The following is a 12,348-nucleotide window of genomic DNA, read 5'->3' on the forward strand; positions in this document are numbered from 1 at the left end:
TATTTATTAAAGAAAAAATGCAGTGGGAAAAGCTTGCCACAAAGAAAATGACTGACTTATTCTCAAAGTCCAAGTATAACTCTGAGAAATTCAAATGTATGAAAGACATAATTTCAAGGGGTTAGATATATGAACATTTTTACATTTTCATTTTTCAAACTCCTTTAAAACATATGGTTTAGTTAAATAGGATTTATTTACAGGGCAGAAGAATGTCACATTATATGACTCACATCCTACCTAAATTTTCCTGTTGGAGCTTTTCCTCTGACAGATGAGTAATCTCATTTTATGTTGGATCAGACCCACAATTTGATACGGAGTTATGGCCTGAAATAGGAGCCAGTTGCTAGCTGTATAATTCAAATGCTCTTCAAGTACAATATAGTCATCTCATTGCTTTAATAAAAAATTAACATTATGTGGGAAATTTCTGATGGTCTTCATCACTAATGAAGTATACTCAATTTTGATCCTGAAGAGAACCAGAAGTTCCCCTAAATTCCAAAAAATGCAAAGAAGGCAAATACTGTACACTAAATAGGATGAAGAGAGATCCTGAATTCAGCAAAATAGCTGATGCCAATCAGATTAAAGACCCGCACGGAGGAACAAAATCAACATGAGATTACAGCTTCTTCATCTCCCTGCCCCATGTCTCCACCCTGAACTCTTCGACCAATCGATGATCTCTTCACTTCCGCCCACTCGCAAACCTTTAAAAACCCAAGCCCAAACTCATTAAGGGGATGGATTTGAGGTTTCCTCCTATCTCCTAGTTGGGCCAGCCCAATGATTAAGCCTCTTTCTTTGCAAACAAAAACAAAAAATAGTCAAGTGAGGCTGTTAAAGAAAGAAAGAAAGATAGAAAGAAAAAGAAAAAGAATGAAGATCTTTATACTGATGGCAGACAAAATTCTAAAACAGGTGATCAGATAGTCTGTAATCATTTAGAAATGTAAGAGGTGACGATTAGGCATCAGCATGGGCTCAGCACAATCGAATTTTGCTAGAGAATATAATGGTCATATCAAACAGGGTTATTTTTGGAAAATAGATTTGCCAAGCTGCTATCGTACACACCAGAGAGCCTAAAAAGATGAAAATTTGAGTTATTTAGCCATAACAGAGTATACAAATATTCTATTGGCTATGTTATAATTTACTATGACTTTGCAAAGTCACTCATTCAACAAATATTTATTGAGGGCATGCTTCGTGTCTTACACTGTGCTGAGTGCTTATCTATGAGGTAGAAATTGTTATCATCAAGAGGCAGAAGCATGTGACTTAAGCACACAGACTTGGAACCAGATAGCCTGCATTCAGATCCTGACCTTGTCACTTAAATGGTCATGTGACCTTGAGAAAGTAGCTTAACCTCTGCCTCATTTTGCTCATCTGTAAAGCAGAGTGTAAGGGAATTGTGAAGATTAAATTAATAAATGCAAATAAACATCTTAGTACAGTGTCTGGCATGTAATAATTGCTCTATGAGCATCAGCTGTAGCAATTCCATTTTAGGGAGGTGCTATTGACAATGTTTGTGTTTCTCTCAAAATAATCCCCTAATGATCCCCAGTGTGATGGTATTTGGAGGTGGTGCATTTAGGAAGTAATTAGGTAATAGGGGTACGCTTCTAAAAAGAGACACAAGAGCGAGGCTGTCTCTCCACCATCTGAGACTATAGCAAGAAGGTTGCCCTCCGCAAACCAGTGCCTTGATCTTGGACTTTCCAGCTTCCACAACTATGAGAAATAAATTTTTGTTGCGTAGGCCACCCCCTTTGTGGTATTTTATTATATAGCAGCATGAGCTGCTTAAGACAAGAGGTAAGTAAGATCATGTGTCGAAGACATCACAGTTTCCTCAGCAAAGATCTAAGCCCAAGGCTGTCTGATGCCAAAGCCCATGCCCAGAACCACATCAGAAATGACATTTAAAATGTGTGACATTTTTGGCTTTCAAAAAAACCTTTGACATCCACTTCTTTATACTTTTACTTTAATAATGTATCCAGATATGCAAAAGATCTAATGTGTCTGGGAAGCTATTTCTGGGTCTATATGCCGAAACTTTCCTAGAGGCCAGGAAATTTACTTAGAATATTGGGCTTGCAACTTAGAAGGCTATACCTCTCCTATTTTAAAAGGTACATCATGGCCAGTCGTGGTGGCTCTCGCCTGTAATCCCAGCACTTTGGGAGGCCGAGGCAGGCAGATCGCCTGAGGTCGGGAGTTATGGACCAGCCTGACCAACATGGAGAAACCCTGTCTCTACTAATAATATAAAATTAGCCAGGCATGGTGGTGCATGCCTGTAATCCCAGCTACTCGGGAGGCTGAGGCAGGAGAATAGCTTGAACCTCCCAAAGTTCTGTAATTGCAGGCATAAGCCACTGTGCCCGGGCCATTTACTTAATTATTGACTCCTCACATTTTCAGGTTTCCTCAAATGCCCCCTCATCAAAGAGGCCTCTCTCCTGATTACATTACTGCACAGTAACTTCTTGGCCACTCTCTCTCACCGGGCTTTACTTTTCTTTGTATCACCTCTCATTACCAGGCACTATTGATTGTTTGTTTATTACTTTTTTGTCTACCTGTCTCTATAATATAGGCTCCAAGTGACCTGTTCTATTTTGTTTACATTATCCCAGTGCTTAAAATAGAGCCTGGCACATAGTAGGTTCGCAAAGAATACTTATATAAATGACTGAATTCTTATAAATTTTTACTTCTTACAAATCTAATTTTTATTAGTAATACTAGAAACAAAAATCAAAGGAAACTCCCATTATCAAACTTTTTTGTTTTTTTGGGACAGGGTCTCACTCTCTCACGCAGGCTGGAGTGCAGTGGCATGATCATGGCTCACTGCAGCTTCAACCTCCCAGGCTCAGCTGATCTCCCACCTCATCCTCCCAAGTAACTGGGACTATAGGTGTGTACCACCAAACCCGGCCAATTTTTGTATTTTTTGGTGGGGACAGGGTTTTGCCATATTGCCCAAGCTGGTCTTGAACTCCTGGGCTCAAGCAATCCTCTTGCCTCAGCCTCATGAGTAGCTGGGATTACAAGTGCACACCACCATACTTGGTGTTAGCAACATCTTGATAACCTCAAATGTTAAAAAAAAAAAAATAAGGCAAATGGGGATTTTATTTATACTATCATTAAGGTGAGAGTAGTCTAGTGAATTATGAGATTTATAAGTAATGCTCACCTGAGAAGAGTTTGTGCTCAAAGTTGCATAAGTCATCTTTTGCTTCTTAGCAGCCTAAAGCAGCATACACTTATTAGCTCATGGTTTCTGTGAGTCAGGAATCCAGGCATAGATTAACAGGGTTTGCTTAAGGGTCTCTCTTAAAGCTACAATCAAGGTGTCAGCGAGGGCTAAAGTCTCATCTAAAAGCTCAGCATAGGAAGCTCAACAAGCTCACTTCTGTGACTGTTGTCAGGCTTCAATTCCCTTTGAGATGTGGATTTAGGTCCCAAATATTTACCTGGCAACTGGCTGCAGAACACCCTCAGTTCCTTGCCATGTGGGCCCCCTGACATGGAAACTTGCTTTATCAAATCCAGCAAGAGAGGGAGTCCGCTAGCGTGATCGAAGTTATATTTTCTTATAATCAAATAACAGAAGTGTCATCCCCTTAATGTTGAGGTATTCTGTTGATTACAAGTAAGTCATTCAAGGGGAGGGATCACATAAGGCCCTAAATATCAGGAGGTATGAATCACTGGCGGCTATCTTAGGGGCCTGTTACCACTGAAATACTATCTCAAAATAATATTATATTGCTTGCTAGAGAAATGCACACTTCAGCCAGGCACAGTAGCTCACACCTGTAATCTCAGTAACTCAGGAGGCCGAGCTGAGATGATCACTTGAGGCCAGGAGTTAGACTAACCTGGGCAACATAGTGAGACCCATGTCTAAAAAAAATAAGATAAAGAAAAGAAACGTGCCTACATGATACCACCGTCCAGCCTAGGCCGTCCATGGTCACCTCACGGGAGAGTCAGCATCGTCTGGTGTTCTCCCACTTCTGCTGAAGCCGCTGCCTCTGAAACAGCCTAAGCCTTCCTTGTTAGACAACTTTAGGAAGAAGCAAGCAGGGTAAGAGCGAATAGATACAAAATAGAAACTTTTCCTCTTAAGTCATTTATTTGAATAAGGAATTGATCAATGGTATGGGTACAGCATCCCTGGAAGTTGAGCTAACGGAGAGCGGCCAACGTAGTACAAATAACGTACTCTGTAAGAGCCTATCCATCAAGAACCAGGGCCACTTTTGCATGTAGAACTCCTCCTATTGCTTGTGATAAACGCTCAATATCAACCTCACTCTTGCCTGTATGCTAGCTTTGGAATTGTAGTCAGACTTCATATGTTTCTTTGCATGAATGAGCCCTACTTCATCATTATACTTCTAATTGTGTGTCAAGTTAAAGCATGAGAAATTGAGTTTGGATAATCTAATAATAGCAGCTTTATTCTCTATATGGATATCAGATGGCAAAGTAATCAAATGAGGAAAGTTAAGATCCTCACAGACCCACCGTCTGGGAAGTGAGGAGCGCCTCTGCCCGGCCACCCATCGTCTGGGAAGTGAGGAGCGCCTCTGCCCGGCCACCTATCGTCTGGGAAGAAGTGAGGAGCGTCTCTGCCTGGCCGCCCCGTCTGGGAAGTGAGGAGCGCCTCTGCCCGGCCACTCCGTGTCTGGGAAGAAGTGAGGAGCGCCTCTGCCGGGCCGCTCCGTCTGGGAGGTCTACCACGGAGGCCAGAAGCAATGTGGGGGCTGGACGTGGTGGCTCACGCCTGTGGTCCCGGCACTCTGGGGGGCGAGGCGGGTTGATCACTTCGGGCTAGGAGTTCGAGACCAGTCTGGCCAACTTGGCGAAACATGAAAAATACAACAGACAAACCAACCAACCAACTCAGTGACAACAAAACAGGTCTACCCTGGAGTCATACTCTAATTTTTTCTATTTTCCTCCCTTTCTGATCTTTTATCCCACTTTCTTTTTCTTCCTCTTCCTTCTCCCTCTTCTTTGTCAAATAGAGGATTGAGTTATTATCACTGATCCATATAAAGTCCCTCTCTCATTTATTTTAACTCCCACCCCCCATTTCTATTCCCCGACTTCCCATGTGCAACCTTCCTAATATGTTTGATACACATCTTTTTGTTTGTATGTATTTTTAGGAAATGTTTATTGTTTTTGTGTGCAAAAAAAATTAATAAAAAAAATGAAAAAAAAAAAAGATCCTCACAGAGAGAAAGGCAATAACCTGGTTTGGTGTTAAGAGTGAAGAGAATACACTTGCCATAGAAATGAATTCCCATTTACAAGAAGCAGCACAGAGTACAGTCTCTGGAGTCAGGCTGTCTGGGTATGAATCCTGGTTCTATGGCTTACTAGTTGTGCAAACTTGGACAAATTACTCAATCTGTCTGTACCTTGTAACACAGGCATCTGTAAAAGACATAACAAATATTGGTTCACTGTAACAAATGTACCACACTGATGAGGGCTGTTGATGGGTGGAGGAGCTTGTGTATGTGGGGGAAAGGTATATGGAGACTTTGTGTACTTTCCACTCAATTTTTCTCTTAACCTGAAATTGTTCTTAAAATTGTCTATGGGTTTATAAAATCATGATGTTAAAATATGCCTCAAAATTAGATTGTCACTGAAAGCACTCCTTCCACAAAATGAGTGAACAGCAAGTTAGCAAACATTGTAGGAAGTACCTCCTATTGAACTTTGCTGGCACCAATCACACTGCCTAGCACATAGCAGGAATTCCACCTAATTCTGGAAATCCGTAAGCATGCAGTTAGCACTGCCCTATGGGAACAGGCGAGTGGAGGACACCTCCGCTAACATTTTGCACAGAACAGACAGGGAATCCTACAGCTAGATGAGATTGGATATATCTCTGTCTCCTAGAAATTTAGATCAGGGCTTCTCCAACTTTAATGTTTATAAGAATCACCTGGAGGGGGCTGGGAGCAGCGGCTCATGCCTGTAATCCCAACACTTTGGGAGGCCGAGGTGGGCGGATCATTTGAAGTCAGGAGTTGGAGACCAGCCTGGCCAACATGGCAAAACCCCATCTCTACCAAAAATACAGTAAGTTAGCTGGGCTTGGTGATACATGCCTGTAGTCCCAGCTACTTGGGAGGCTGAGGCAGGAGAATCGCTTGAACCAGGAGGTGGAGGTTGCAGTGAGCCGAGATCACGCCACTGCACTCCAGCCTGGGTGACAGAGTGAGACTCCCATCTTAAAAAAAAAAAAAAAAATCACCTGGAGGTGTTGCTGGAGGGGGTTGTAAAACAGTTTCTGATTCAAATATGTTTGGGACAGGACCTGGAAATTTGCATTTTTAACTGGCTCTCTGGTGATGCTGATGCTGCTGGGCAGTGGATCACATTTAAAAGTGGCAAGAGTTTGGATAAAGATGATTTCTGTTCAGTAGACCTTTTGGAATTTATAAATAGGAAGAGTTTAGGATCAGTAATCTGGCCGAAAGGGACTGAAGAACTCAGAAGGCTGCATTTGCTTGGTAATCACACAGTGTTTACTTAGAATGAGAGTTTATTTGGATGGATTGAGGGTGATAGAGGTTATGAGAGAGGAACTAAACAGGCTAGCAACCTGTGTTTTGTTTTTCTCTCAAAGAGTTTTAACAATATTTGAATCCTTTTGGCAGGGCACGTGTTGAAGGCCAAAAGAATGAGGGTCATGATTAACTCAGCATGCAACTGAAGGCTATATGAGTAAACAGCAAACTCTTTCTCGTGAAAGCAGGATGTTGGCAAACTGACAAACTGCATCTGCCTCCCAGAAGGAATGCTGAGGGTAGTCGCAACCCAGGCACAGGTGTTTCTTGTGATTAGGCACATGTGAAGCCTGTTAGCAATAACATGAACCTGTGATCAATCAAGCAGCTGACCAATTGTTACCTCCTTCTCCCTGCTCTTTCTACCCAATAAATACGAAGGGCTGTAGAAGCTCAGGGACTGCTGCCTTTGCTCACTAGAAGCAGGGAGCCCTCTTCTTCTTGCCCTGGTCCCTTCCTCTAAAACAGTTTCTTTTAAGTTTTCATTTCTGCATTTGTCCCTCTTTGTTCAGTCTTGTAATGACAGTCTCAAGTAGTGACAGTAATAAGTCTCGTAGTGACGGTCTCAATTAGTAACCGTAGTAACTGTCAAAGTGACAGTCTCAAGTACTAGCTGTGGCAGTCAGTCACAGGCATGTGTTATATGGGTCACCACAGTCTTCCCTACTTCCTATGGTCCTATAACTGACCAGTTTCACTAATTTATAATTGGCCTGAACTGTGAAATCATTTGGCTTTGCAAGCCCTCATTCCTCTCTTTCTCTCCTTCCTTCTGTACTAGAAAGTATTTCAGAGCCCATACAGCTTTAAAATTGAGATGTTATCTACAGACTTTCCCTTTTACAAGAACTAGCACAGAAAAGAGCCATTGTCACCCAGTACTTTCAATGACATATCCTTATGTTGCAATGAGGATTTCTCAGGTAAAAATGTCGTTATAAATACTCCCCCAAACAACATAATTTATGTTGAACACAAGCACCCTTTTAAAACTTCACATATAAAACTGGAGATCAAAATTAATACATAAATGAATAAACAGGGTGCATTATAATAGTTTATGGTTGCCAGATTTATTTTTTAAAAAATATGTCTAGTTACATTTGAATTTCAGATAGATAAATGACAAAAAACTTTTTACTGTAAGTATGTCCTGGGCAATATTTGGAACAAATTGGGCATATTTATACTTAAAAAAGTATCATCGTTTATCTGAAATTCAATTTTAGCTAAGCACCTTGTATTCTATCTGGCAATCTATATTAGTTTTCTATTTTTTGCTTATTATCGACTGAATATTTGTGTCTCTGCAAAATTCTTATGTTGAAATCCTAACTCCCAATATGATGGTATTAGGTGGGGCTTTTGGGAGGTGATGAGGTCATGGGAGCAGAGCCCTCATGAATGGGAATCTGAGGTTCCTTTTTAACAAGACCTCAGAGAACTCTCTTTCCCTCCCACTATGTGAGGACACAGCAAGAAGATGGTTGTCTGTGAACCAGGAAGCTGGTCCTCACCAGATACTAAATCTGCTTGTGCATTGATCTTGCACTTCCCAGCTTCTAGGACTGTGAGAATAAATTTCTGTTGTCTATAAACCACTCAGTCTATGGTATTTTGTTACAGCAGTCCAGACCAAGGCACTGTTGACCTACTGCAAACTTACTGTCTCTGAACAACATAAATTTATTATCTTACAATTCTAGAGGTCAGAAGTCTAAAATGTGTCTATAAGGTGACATTCTTTTTGGAGGCTACAGGAGAAAATGCATTTCCTTGCCTTTTCCAGTTTTAGGGACCCCCTACATACCTTGACTTGTAGTCTCTACCTTCAAAGCTAGCAGCATAGCATCTTCTCCTTCCTTTTTTTTTTTTTTTTTTAATTGAGATGGAGTCTTGATCTGTTGCCCAGGCTGGAGTGCAGTGGCACGATCTTGGCTCACTGCAAACTCTGTCTCCCGGTTCAAGCATTTCTCCTGCCTCAGCCTCCCAAGTAGCTGGTATTACAGGTGTTCACCACTATACCCAGCTAATTTTTGTATTCTTAGTAGAGACGGGTTTTGACCATGTTGGCCAGGCTGGTCTCGAACTCCTGACCTCAGGTGATCTGCATATCTCAGCCTCCCAAAGTGCTGGAATTACAGGCGTGAGCCACCACAACTGGCCATCGTCTCTCTTCTGACCTCTGCTTCTGCCATCCTTACTTCTCTCTCTCTCCTGCCTCCTTCTTGGGCTCACCCAGCTAATCCAGGATAACCTCTCCATTTGAAAATCCATAATTTAATCACTGCTGCAAAATAACTTTTGCTATATAAGGCAACATATTCACAGTTTCCAGAGATTGGAATGTGAAAATCTTTAAAAGAGGCCATTGTTTTGCTTACTATACAACCCTATAAGTTATTTACATGACAATTACTTTAATTCACAATAGCAAATTCCACTTATTTTATTTGTAGAAAACTAAGTGACGACTTTTCTAGATCATATTTATTGCTTAGACATTAAACAATACAATTCCCTACAGATTTCTATCAATGAGCATGAATCTTCTTTTAATAGATGAGAACAAATCCAAGGGCATCAGAGATGTGTCCAAGATAGAGCCATGTGCATAGTCTGAGTAAAGTGAAATGAAAATGTCCCTTCCCTGAATTATCTTCTGATTTGTTGTATTTTTGATAAGCTGAAAACGGATAATTTTTTATTCCTCTAAATACATTGGAAAGGCTTAATAATAATAATATAGCTTCTTGGACATAACAAATGATACAATCAGAGTCAAAAGAAAAGCTCTTTTCAATATCCAAGGAAGCTAGAGAGGGACTGGATAATCTAATGGACTTAAAAATCTATAATTCCAATAAAACATATGAGAGAGAAATTTGCACTACACTTTTTTTTTTTTTTTTTTTTTTTGAGATGGAGTCTCGCTCTGTCGCCCAGGCTGGAGTGCAGTGGCGCGATCTCGGCTCACTGCAAGCTCTGCCTCCCGGGTTCATGCCATTCTCCTGCCTCAGCATCCTGAGTAGCTGGGACTAAAGGCACCCGCCACTACGCCTGGCTAATTTCTTTTGTATTTTTAGTAGAGACGGGGTTTCACCATGTTAGCCAGGATGGTCTCGATCTCCCGACCTCGTGATTCAACCGCCTCGGCCTCCCAAAGTGCTAGGATTACAGGCGTGAGCCACCGCACCCGGCCTGCACTACATTTGACATATTCAGCTGTCAATACATAAAATCTTTTCAACATATTAACTGATAAGCGGTTTCCAGTTTGACTCTTGAAAAAAAACAAAACAAATGTCTTTGTTAAAGTGTAGTTGAAAGTCAAAATACCCTTAAATAAAAAAATTAGCTAAGTATGGCCGAACAATAAAAAGAAAACATAACACCTTTCTACTTTTTACTTTTTCGATAATAAAAGCTATTCACATGCCTTACAGAAGATTTGGAAAGTTCATAAAGAAAAAATAACAAAATGAAATAAAAACCTTTTCCCAGAATCCTATCACTCAGAGATAACCATTCTTAATATTTCATATTATACCCTTCCAGGATAATTTTTGGTACACCAAATTCTATACAGACAAATTGTACAGCAGATATATGGTAAATAAAATGGTAAGCTTTCATTTGTTTACTCATCCACCCATTTTTTTCTTTTTTTTTGAGATGGAGTCTCACTCTGTCATCCAGGCTGGAGTGCAGTGGCACAATCTCAGCTCACTGCAACCTCCACCTCCCAGGTTCAAGTGATTCTCCAGCATCAGCCTCCCGAGTAGCTGGGATTACAGGTGTGTGCCACCATGCCCGGCTAATTTTTGTATTTTCAGTAGAGACAGGGTTTCACCATGTTGGTCAGGCTGGTCTCGAACTCCTGAACTCAAGTATCTGCCCACCTTGACCTCCCAAAGTACTGAGATTACAGGCATGAGCCACTGTGCCCAGCCTTTTTTTATTTTATTTTTTATTTTTGAGATGGATTTTTGCTCTATTGTTCAGGCTGGAGTGCAGTGGTGCAATCTCAGTTCCATCTTTTGGGTTCAAGCGATTCTCCAGCCTCAGCCTCCTGAGTAGCTGGGATTACAGGTGTGTGCCACCACGCCCAGCTAATTTTTGTATTTGTAGTGGAGACGGGGGTTTCACTATGTTAGCCAGGCTGGTCTCAAACTCCTGACCTCAAGTGATCTGGCTGCTTTGGCCTCCTAAAGTGCTGGGATTACAGGTGTGAGCCACTGCACCTGGCCTCCACCCATTAATTCTTTCACCAGATGTGCTAAGTAGGCCATTCATCCTTTTATTCACAAGGTACACTACCAGTCTCAGTGGGTGCTACAAAGGTTAAGAAGACATAGACTTTTTATACTGTAGTAGAAATGTACTAGAATTCCTTTGGACACACTTTTACAAAGACCAACTCAAATGTATTGGCTCACTAGAATCGCATGGGGTCAGAAAAGGGCATTTCTCCAAGAAATAGAAGGATGCTGGTCAGACAAAGCAACCGATGTTCAGTAAAGAGAATGCACACTCAAATAGTTTGTTGAGAACTAGGTTATTTTTAGACAGATCATCCAGATTAATATGCTGATTCCAACTGATTCTTCTTTTAAGAACAGAAGGTAAGGCCAGGTGCGGTGGCTCACACCTGTAATCCCAGCACTTTGGGAGGCCAAGGTGGGCCAATCACCTGAAATCAGGAGTTTGAAACCAGCCTGACCAACATGGTGAAACTCCATCTCTACTAAAAATACAAAAATTAGCCAGGCGTGGTGGTGCATGCCTGTAGTCCCAGCTACTCGGGAGGCTGAGGCAGGAGAATTACTTTAACCTGGGAGGTGGAGTTTGCAGTGAGCCAAGATCATCCCACTGCACTCCAGCCTGGGTGACAGAGTGAGACTCTGTCTCAAAAAAAGAAAAAATAAATAAAATGTATCACATTATCTGACACATTATCTGAACCTCTTCTTAACCTTCCAAACTTATTTTTCCCTGAAATCATGGAACAAATTTTCCTTTGGCATTCAAAAATTTCTTATAAACACAAGGTTGTAAAGTACATATATTTTAGGATGGTATGTAGATGTAAGTGGAGATGGGTCATACACTTTTGGATTAACTCGAAAATAAGACAAAAGCAAGAGTGTTTAAATTAGAATATAAAAGTGAAAGTAGAAAAGAACAGTGGGAATTCAACAAAAGTGGAAGGAAAGCAAAGTAATCAAGCAGCAATCTCAGAAAAGCAATCTGTCATGCTGAGTTTGGGCAGTTTCATGGGAAGCCTTTGCCAAGCCAACAAGGAAGGAGGAAACTAACATTTGAATAGCTATCATGTCCAAAATGTTTCATTAGATGCTTTCATTCAGACCACTTAACACAGAATAATTGTTATTTCCAATCTGAAGATACAGAACCCCCAAATCAGAAAGATTATTTAGCTCACTCCAAGTTCATTTGAGCTGAAGTTTATCTGAAGCCAAAGTCCCTTCTCTTTCCATTACCAAGCTGCCTTGCAGGAAATAACAGGCTATTTCAACAAAGGCCTATTTCATTGCTGAAGGGAAAAATTACCAAATGGCCACTGAAAGAACTTAAGGATTTAAATGAAGAACTTATCAACCAGGAGTTCTGGTGTGAAACTATACTATAAAAATGAATTCATGTTGTTAAAGAACTTAAGTGGTTAGTAACCTGTAATCCCCTTGCCGAT

The sequence above is a fragment of the Hylobates moloch genome, unplaced genomic scaffold, assembly GCF_009828535.3.
Source record: "Hylobates moloch isolate HMO894 unplaced genomic scaffold, HMol_V3 SCAFFOLD_3, whole genome shotgun sequence".
NCBI classification, from domain to species: Eukaryota; Metazoa; Chordata; class Mammalia; order Primates; family Hylobatidae; genus Hylobates; species Hylobates moloch.